Source organism: Mastigoproctus giganteus, chromosome 6, assembly GCF_048544385.1.
Source record: "Mastigoproctus giganteus isolate SK-2022 chromosome 6, ASM4854438v1, whole genome shotgun sequence".
Classification (NCBI taxonomy): Eukaryota; Metazoa; Arthropoda; class Arachnida; order Uropygi; family Thelyphonidae; genus Mastigoproctus; species Mastigoproctus giganteus.
In genome coordinates, this window is record NC_143580.1 from 227,756,216 (window position 1) to 227,766,514 (window position 10,299).

The 10,299-nt window shown below is 37.6% G+C and overlaps 1 protein-coding gene across 2 annotated transcripts in view; it reads right to left on the reverse strand.

Moving 5' to 3' along the window:
- The window catches only part of LOC150085057 (uncharacterized), a 30,304-nt gene extending 20,880 nt beyond the window's left edge, over nucleotides 1–9,424 (reverse strand). Inside the window, exon 1 of one of the 2 annotated variants that reach the window (XM_090375741.1) lies at nucleotides 9,311–9,424. The gene's annotated coding sequence lies outside the window, so the exon portion shown is untranslated. Of the gene's footprint in view, nucleotides 1–7,802; nucleotides 8,014–9,310 lie in introns of those variants that run through there. The other variant, XM_090375740.1, reaches the window with a different exon arrangement.
- Between the last annotated feature and the right edge of the window lie 875 nt (nucleotides 9,425–10,299).

Below are 10,299 nucleotides of genomic sequence, written 5' to 3' on the forward strand. Positions count from 1 at the left end.
TGTATTCAAGATGATGAGGTATAAACTATTGCTTTAAATATAATGGAGTAATCACCTTTTCCGTATCTACTGGAAATGTTGCTGTATATTATTCACAGAGTCCCATGAACTGTCCAGCAGTCTGGCTGTTTTCTGGAGAAAAAACCCCCGAGTTTTCGGGGGAAAGAACCATGCCACCCTCGCCTGAGACTGACAAACTCAGCCACGTTGTGAAAAAGGCCCATAAAAATTCCTCGCGCCACTGATGGGATTCGAACTCGGGTCCTTTTCTACCCGGTGTGTGCGAAGGATGGTGATTATACCAACTGTGCTACCTATGAGAGCACCTTGAGTTTCATACTACCCAAGTGCCTCACGTTATAACTTGAGGATTACTGCTACTCAAACTGCAGATCTTGCATCTTCCAATAATTAACTTTACATGGCATTTCTCAGGCAATACAAATTATTTATTTAGGTCTTTGAAGTACCATACCCTGATTATTGTCATTAGCCGCCTTTCCCAGTTCACCCCATTGAGGGATATTCAATATTTATTTGGTTGAGCATCGCTCCTCCGTTCATGGTGACTTTCTGTGCTTTCTGAATACAGTCTTCATTGAGAGAACTACTCTTCTCGAGTTTGGTGATCAGATGATAATAAAATTAAATAAAATTAATAATTAATAAAAGAAAAGGAAACAGACAGCCTATGTGTTTCCCTCCTCCGGTAGGTAATTATCCAGCTGACCTTTGAATTTCCCCAAACTGTCAGCCTCTACCACCCATGAAAGTAACTTATTCTAGTAATTTATAACTCCCTGACTAAAATCAAATTTTTTGCAATCCAGTCTAAACATTTCCCTCATAACTTGAATTTATGGCCCCTAATTCTAGAATCATTTGTAACCGTGAAAATTTCGTCCACATTCATTTTATTTATGCCTCTAAGAGCCTTAAACAACTCAATCAAGTCTCCTCTAAGGTGTCTATTTTCTAAGCTGTGCAACCCACACAATTTGAAGTCTTTTCTTATATGGACGCCCTTTTGCCGATCTCATCAGGCTAGTTACCCGTCTTTGAACCTTTTCAAGAAGCTCGATATCTTTTATTTACGGCAATAGTCATCCCAATTAAGCACGCGTGACTGGATATATCATATGCCCATTATCTCAAGGTGCTCACCCATTGAGTCCAATTCTTCTTGTCTCGAAACTTCCATCCATTAACAGCTTGCTAACTTTGAGAGGTACCCATTTTCGTTCGGCCTCTCACTGCATTGTGCATCAAGGAGCTCTTTATGGGAAATTACTGCATCTCCAACAAGTTATGAATGTGGTTATTTCAACTGTAAATTTTATAGGATCACGTGGCCTTAATGGCCGTGTGTTTCAGCAGTTTCTTTCAGAAATTGAAACTGAATACGAATATGTAATTTAGCGAAGTGCAGCGAGATGGCTTAGTCGTGGCAAAGTTTTTTACAGTTTCTTTGAAGTGCGTAATAAAATTGATATTTTTGACAGAAAAAGGGAAACCAATAAAACAACTATCAAATATGGAGTGGCTGTTTGATCTTACAATTCTTAGACATTTCTAATCATTTAAATGCTCTTAATTTAAAGCTACAAGGGAATGCAAAATTGGTCTGTGATTTGTATGATGGCATTAAATCATTTAAGAATAAGTTATTATTTAAATCCCAAATTGTGCAAGGCAATTTAGTTCACTTTGAATGTTGTACTGATCTAAAAGAGAAACACATTTCCAAAGATTCATTGCCTATGGTTATTACAATTACTTTTTGACAAGTTTGAAAGTCGATTTGAAAACTACAATCCCAGCTTGCAACTTGAAATCATTGATCTTCAAGGCGAAACATGGTTCAAAAATGAGTATATAATTTTTCTCAAATCACTTAGTGTGGCCCGCGAAACAAATCTGACTTTGACTTTGACCCCTGTACGGGAAAAGGTTGGACACCACTGCTCTACAGCAATGAAATCTCGGCTTCTGCAACAAGCACAAATATATAAAACATTCTAATCCTTAGAATTCTGGCTGTTTAAATGAGCATCGACAAAACTTCGCCTCCCTTCCCAACAGCTTCACCTGAGTACGTTGGGAACAACTGTTCAGGAGAGGAAAGCCCTCTTCACAGTGAAAATGTTTGTCGGTGCAATAAGAACCAAACAATTGGGAGCAGTATTCATGACGGATGCCACCACACGAATCAAGATCAAAATCTGCACTCATATACCACAGGAGCAGACTCTATATAACGAATGAGTTCTTGCCAAAATAACTACTTCCCATCTGGAGCTAGATCGCGACCCCAAGAGATTTCTCGTGGTTAAAAAATATCGCAAAACGATTCTTAGATCTAGTTCCAACTAAGTTAGTTTTGTTATTTCTGACTCAGGGTGGACCAGAAACAAAACTCAAGGACAGCGCTAGCCAGAAGTGTACTGAACGTGTTGCAATCGCACAATCTTTAGTAAAGAAGTTGTGGTTTCACCCAAACTGCTGACCGGACGAAGCTATTAATCCGACGGCGTTGAGATTACTTCAGTCAAGATTCATAAATCCTCAAGGAAGATTTAAATCCAACGCTGGCTGAAGCACTATGCTACACTAAGCACGAAAAAGAAAACAAAATCCGATAACAATAATGGCAGTGAAAAAGCACGCAAGAATCTATGTTAAAAGAGGACCATAAATGATGATGGCATTCAATTTTAATAAAAAGGGAGCATTTCTGCAGAGCTTCGGAGCATTGAGGAAGAACATTTATCTAATCAAATTCCCCAACAAAGTGCCCCAATATAGTGCAGCCATCTAGTGAGTTAAAATTCAATTAGCTTAAAATTGTTGCCACTGTTAGAGAAATTCCTTACGAAGAAAATTCGAAATTTACGAAACTAACTTTTATTCCGATTTAAATGAGAAAGCTGCTTAAACATTAAAGATTTTTTGATCTGTTAATGTTGATGGATAAAAAAAATTGCTACTTAAAGCCTATTATTTTTGAATTCTGTAAAACGGTCAAACCACCCTTCAGAACTCTAAACACATCACTGCTGTTAATCAAGAACACCGTACGTTACAATTAAATGTATGTTATTGCAAGAAACCACTAAAAGCACATAAATATCGTTGACAAAGACTGATTCTTAGTCTCATGAGCAGCAGGAATAAGAAGAAGCCTGGAAAGGAAGCTGGCTGGTGGGTTGTAGCATTTTAGGCTCATCAGTAACTTAAACCGTATTGTGCTGTAAATAATGTGTCTGCAAATTGCGTACGTTCTGTGGTCAATCTGTTATTTGCTGGATGAAAAACCGGAGTTTCAGGGAGAAGACCGACTAACTCAGCCAAGTTGTGAAAAAGCCCCACAGAAACCCCTCGCGCATTGATGAGATTCGAACTCAAGACTTTTCCACCTTGTGAGGGAAGGACGGTGATTCTATCAACCCACGAGGGCAGGCGAAGAAGCTAAAAGTTGCACGTGGCCAAGGAATTAACATAAGTCGCATAACCAGCTTGTTTTTGTACTGTATTGTATAATCTTCACGGATTGAGTCAAAGACTAATACCGTTTTTTTTTTTTTTTTCTTTTTTGAAGAACATGATTACAGGCAAAAAGAAAGAACACGAGAGAGAGAGAGAGAGAGAGAGAATGAGAGTTTAACGGAAGCCTTTCCAGTACCCTTTCTTCCAACTCATCATTGAAACTGCATTATGTTAGTGGGCGTGTCTTGCAATGCTCCGATTCACGTACTTCCTGTAGAAACCAGACCACCTGGGGTGGAACCACTACCACGGAAGCAGTCCCGAATCTGGAACACTTATAAACCTGCCGAGCATAACAATCGTTTCGGTACGTTTAAAATAAATAAAAAAAAGTGGCAGGCGGAAGTGTCTGTCTAATCAGTGTCCACTTATGTCTCACAATCACCTACCTGCAATGAAATGGGATATCCTTTCTTTCTTCTTCACACTATTAATGATCGCGTAACAAAAGATCACATCGGTAACGGTAGTCAATGGCCGATCATATATAGTACAACCATTCCCCTCGCTCTATTGGCCAGAGGGCTGCCTTTAATAGGACTACTGCACTATATATCTGCTGGTCACATGACATGAGCCTCATATCCCCCAGTAAAAACAAAAGCTATGCACACCTTTAAAAACAAACACGCTTCAAAAACAGTGAAATAAAAAATTTCATGAAAATCTGTACATTGGAAGACCAGTTATTACATGAGGACGGACGAACAAAAGAAATAACAGCCAAACTTAGGAGGGCTGAAGAAATATTTCTAAAAGGTCCATATATAAAAATCGTCCAATGGGAGTTCTCTGTCCCTTCTAATTTTGACACTCTCTCTCTCTCTCTCTCTCTCTCTCTCTCTCTCTCAGGGTAGTTCGGGAACTTTTTTTTTTCCTGGAGCAGCATAAGCCTCAGGCTTCCTTACACCATATGGCTATTAATAATAATAAGACAAAGAAATGAATTTAGTTTTATTTTATTATTATTTTTTTTTATGAAAACGCCAAACACGAAAGGTATTGGAACCTATTGTACTTAATAACGTGCATGGGTTGAAGTTTGAGAAGACCGAAGAATTTCTACTGATCCAAATTTAATGACATTTTGGGATGAATCAAGGATCTCTTTAAGGCCCAAATATAAAACTGCATGAAAATCCATACACGGAAAGCCCATTTATTACATGCGGACGAACAGACGGACAGATATAAAGACAATACGCGTATTACACATATATGCTAAAGCGCAACAGAATTATCAAATCTTTCTAGTGAAAGAGCTAGAAAGAGTTGATAATTCTTCCCGCTAATAGGGTTCACCAGACTGTGACCTCTGACAGAGCGATGTACAGCACTGTGACAAAGTTTTGGCACATGTACACGATCAATCTATATATAAAGTAGTACATCACACCCCAGTAAGTTGGATTGGAGGGGAAAATGAACAAATATCCTCCTTCATAAATGGTTTGAGTTATTTGAAACAATCCTTTGTTTATCCCTCTGACCATTTGGTTGTCCCAGAGTATAAACAGAAAATTTATTTATTTTATCGAAGGCCCACAAACCGGATATTCAAATCAGCCATAACTTAATGCATTGATACAACTCCAAATTTCAATGCAGGAATATTAAGAAAGTCATCTCGCACTCGTATCAAAGATCACATTTGTCTTTGAGTATCCATGCAAAAAGTGGATGACATTTCTCTTTTAGTTCTATTGCTTATTCAGTAAACTTCATATCACAAATTACAGCTATGTTTGCTGGTTATACAGCGTTTGAGTGAGCTGTTGACAGTTTTACGTCACACTATTTTACTTCTATCTATCTATATATATAGAGGTAAAATAAATCGATGAGGAGATGAAAGATGGATATGGGAAGGATTGCTCATCATATGATACGGAAAAATTAGAAAAGACAGTCCAGGTGTGGGTCTTCACCCACAATGTACACGATGACCAAAGAGAAGGAAGATCGATCTCAGCCAAAGATAAATCTTGCCATTTGGACAAAAGTGGAACAGCTAGCCCTTACAGACAGGCGTGTGCCTATGAATTTTATAGCAAGAAGTCAACGTTGTCAGAATCCTGCTCAGAGAAAAGCTGAACACAGGGAACACAGTTAAAGCCATAAATACCTATGCAGTCCCAGTGCTAATATGCTCTTTCGGGATCATAGATTGGACTACTACCGAGCTGGAAGATATCATGAGAAAGACAAGGACAGTGATGACCAGGAGACGCCAACACCACCCGAAGTCAGCCGTGGAGAAACTTGACAATATCTTGGAAAGAAGGAGGAAGGAGCTTCATACAGCACATCGAACAACAGAAGATAGCGATAGCTAACCTGAAGGATTACTTCCAGAAAAACAAAAACATAAGACAAGCAAATATATTTTACAAATTTTTCTTTCATCGAAACTATAATAGTACTGAACAAATTTACATTTGTTGCTTTTTAATTAATCAAAAGATCCTCGCTCTCTGGATGTATAAGGACTTGGATGTTAGCTTTCGAAGTGCTTCCTATGTTCCTACAGTTTTCAAAATTGTATATTTAAATAAAAATAAACGTGCATCCACTGCAGGATGGAGATTTCCTCAACAAGTCATGTTGAGAGAAAGAACAACCATTCTCTGCCATGCTAGTCCAGTGGGGTTGGCAGATCGACTGTATTTAGCAGTCATGGGCTTAAATCCCGATCTACTCAAACAGCGTGCGCTCTTGCACTCTCGCTCTTTACCACTCGGTTGCAGAGGCCATCATCGATTTGTATGTCATCTGCTATATGGATATACCCTCAAGGAAAATATATCTTGAAAGTCCAAAATGACAGTTTTTCCTGGTGTTATGCTTTATGGTAACTTTTTTTTTTATCTTCTGAGGAATACTATCTTGGATGATGAAAATATGAGATTAGAGATGTTTTCAGGTGATGGCAAAGGTGCAGAAACATCTTCTTTGAGCTGGGGAACATTGGAATCAACCATGGAAGTGGAAGGAATCTGAGATTCAATACCCGAATACAATATTCTAAATGCAGTCTCAGCATCGTTTTATACAGAGGGACAATGACTTCATTCTCCTTAACTGCAAAGGGCCTCCAGGACATCTTTATTAGATGTAACTGCTATCTTATAAATTATATCTTGCTTTAATTTTCTTTATTCTTTAGTACTACTGCGCGTGTTTAAGAATGCCTTCATTTAGGTGTTGTAGTGAATCACAGAACTGAGACATCTCTGCCCGATCAGGGAAAAACTGATCAGCCTCAAGGTTCTTTCTCCCCCACCTGTTATTTCAAAAATGCAGGCACTTTAAGCAATACAATACCAGCGAGACACAAACCTACCATTCTCTTTACCTACCCGTTCATTTGCTTATGTTTTTCTTCCGGTTTCTCACCCCCCACCCCCCGACCAAAGACAATCCATCAGAGTGGGTCTGGACTCGGTTGAGTGCCCAGAATCACTAGGGGATGATAGGGGAAGGAACAAAGAAAAAAAAAGGATTCGTTTCAGAAGAAGCGTGCTTTACTACAAATAAGTGTGTCCGTTAACGAGAAACAGAATTTTTAGTACTGAATGTAGGTCAAGTGGGGCGGGTGAAAGAATGACTAAGCAATAGCATCATCCCACACACTCTTTGAATACAACGAGTTCTCAAATTGAGATCCAGTTCGAGGACTTAAAATATTTATCGGGAGAAATTGGTCGCATATTCTAAGACAACGTATTTGTGACGTAGTGCACATTCGAACACGAGAGTTCAACCTTGTTGCACTACTTTATGCGGCTGAACTCCAAATTGTGGTACACCTTGTCACCGCGTTGAGGGCATGGCCAAATTCGGGACGGATTCAAGCAAAAGAAGGCACTTCCTCCGGAGGTGTACCCATAATCTAGAGTTTTACTCTTTATGGTTTTGGATCCAAGGAACATTGGGGGGGATAACCTTAAAGTTGTAATTCTTAACCTTTCCGATGCTAAGGATACCTTTCAACTGAATAAACTTTACGCGGACTATCAATATCTTTTACATTTGCTTTTTATTAATTCAGTGGATTTAATCTTAATTCATTAATTTAGATTTGGATGTATGTTGAGACCACAGTCTCAACATCCATCCAAATGTTTTCCACTCTATCATTAAAAAAAAAAAAAATTGAAAATTCATCAAGGTATGGAAGCATTCAACAACAAAATATACAAAAATATTGAGCTTTTAGATCAAATCAATCAGTCACTGAAATAAATGATACCTACCAATACGTAAACGGCCTTGCCTCAGAACTCAACACCAAATCCCTTAAATACTGAAATTACTTCCTCAGAAATGTCACGTGCACACTTGCATACAATTAAAACTGAATATCTCTCTGCACTCCACCATTTCTGGATAATCAAAACATTTCACAGCCATCAAATTACGATGTCTACGTTGGGCTTTCCTTTACAACACAAACTTCGCCAAAGAATGAACACTACTCTAAAGGCCGGTAAATGTCACGAGCTATTTTAATACATCTACTGCGAAAGCCAATCGATTCACTGGTACGGGAGTACCCAGACAGTGGCGACACAGTCAACTGCTTGCTCTACCTAAGAAGGCTACACAAACTATAATGGAACTATAGAAAAACAAAAGAAACTCAAAAAAATTTAGAAGGTCAAGATCACCACTCCAAGGTCCAATTATGCTAATCAACCCCGAGTTTTCGTCCAGCAAATACACTGAAATACTTTGCTTTTAGGCAACGTTTCAAAACAAACTTGACCAGGATTGGTTATTTTAAATCAGGAATACAACTTCAAGCTCTTGTCTTGACGAAGAAGAATAAGACCACAGAATTCCTGGTTTATGACGATGTAAATAGAAAGGTTGTGCTATGAAAGAAACTTCTAAAAAGAAGCTGAGTTCCCTTGATTCCGAGACTCTGGAAAATAAATACTCCTAATGTTCTCGGTGTCCTGGATTTTAGCTTTTAAATTTTGGCCCCTAAATTAATTACTGAATGCGCGTGTAAACTAGGCTCTTTCCTATCTCCAATCACACCATTATGGAATGAATCATTTTGTTCTCACAAAAAAAAATAAATAAATAAGTAAGCATACCATAAAAAAATAAAAAAGGAATAAACCGCTGACCTACTTACAATAGGCAATTTCTTCCAACTTCCTGGAAAGAACGCTTAAAAATTTGTAAGTTGCGTTTGTTGATAACCATCAATTACGACTAATTCTAGATATTCTATTTGCGCCAACAAAATGGATGATGAATAGCTTTTGTTCTTTTTGCGATAAATAAGGAATATGTAGATAAAGTAGACATTACAATAAACTGGAGGGGCAAAGTGTTCATCTAGAAATTGCCAGAATGACATTTACAGGTCACCCCGAGAGGATTGACACTGTGACCTGCAAATGCATTCCTTCTACTACACTGCTTTCCAAAATAACCGTTCTATATTTTGAACGATTCAAACGACTTGATATGAAATAACGGTAAAACTTTAGAAAAGGTTCCCCTTTGGGATAAAAACCCTAAGACTGAGGCAGTCTGGAGGGGGGGGGTCCTATTCTAAAGATCAGCCCAATTAATACAGAACACTTTTATCGATGGTTATCTACTCACAATTGCAAAAGCAGCAGGTAAACGTCTTTTAAACATTTTCAATTGCTTAATTTCATTAATATTAGTCAATACTTTCAAAAATGCAGTTATAATTCCTAGAGGCTAACATGGCTACAAAAGTTCCAATTTCTCTACTTACGGGTACGTTATACATTTGCACTTCCTCAGATTAAAATATCCCACATTTCTGTTTATATTATAATGGAATCTGTACAGAACAAGCACTTTTCAATGTTATTATAATGCATTTCACTAAATAAACACACAAAAACGAATATATTTAGTATTTCATTAATACAACCTCCATTATTTGCTTTCCTCAACCGATATGTGCCAAAAGATCAGCAATGAATTCCAATTTTAAAAATTATAGAGGGCGCAATCGTAAAGCTCGACTAATGCTAACGAAAAGCTTTAAAAAAATAAAATAAATAAATATTAATATATTTATGTAGCAAAGCCTGGAATTCTGCTTACGTTACTAATAGTTAAAGTTAAAATTTGAATTAGTAAAGGATAGTTTAAATATATCTTTTTATCCTATTAGGATTACTGTTACACTTATGCATATTATTTGAAAATCAAGCAAACCTCGAAAGGAGGTTTATTGTTTGTTTCGAAAATTTTTATTTTCGAAACAAACAATAAACCTCCTTTCGAGGTTTCAGGCCTTTTTTACTATTATTGTTTGTTTGTTTTTTTTTTGTCTGCTTTAAAATTAAAGAAAACATTTCAGAAAATTTAAAGCTTTCAAAAATCTGAAGTAAATAAGTCCCGTTGAAAGGTATGTAGATAAGGATGGACCAGCATCAAAATTTCTGTGGGAAATAATTTCTAAATAGTCATAAAATTTCGACAATTTTTATAAATACTAAAGAAATCGTCACATTTCTCGCAAAGCTACTTCGTCTTACTTCTTCTTCTTCAGGTTTCGTGTTCTTGTGGTCCTTGCCCTCTTAAGGACCCGTTCATTGGTGACCCGATCTGTCCATGAAATTTTGCGCGTTCTTCTGAGCGTCCATATCTCGAAAGCTTCCAGTTTCCTGGTTTTTGCCTTCCGCATGACCCAGGTTTCGCATCCACATAGGAGAGAGCTCAGGTGTAGCATTTGGCCATTCAATATCTTTT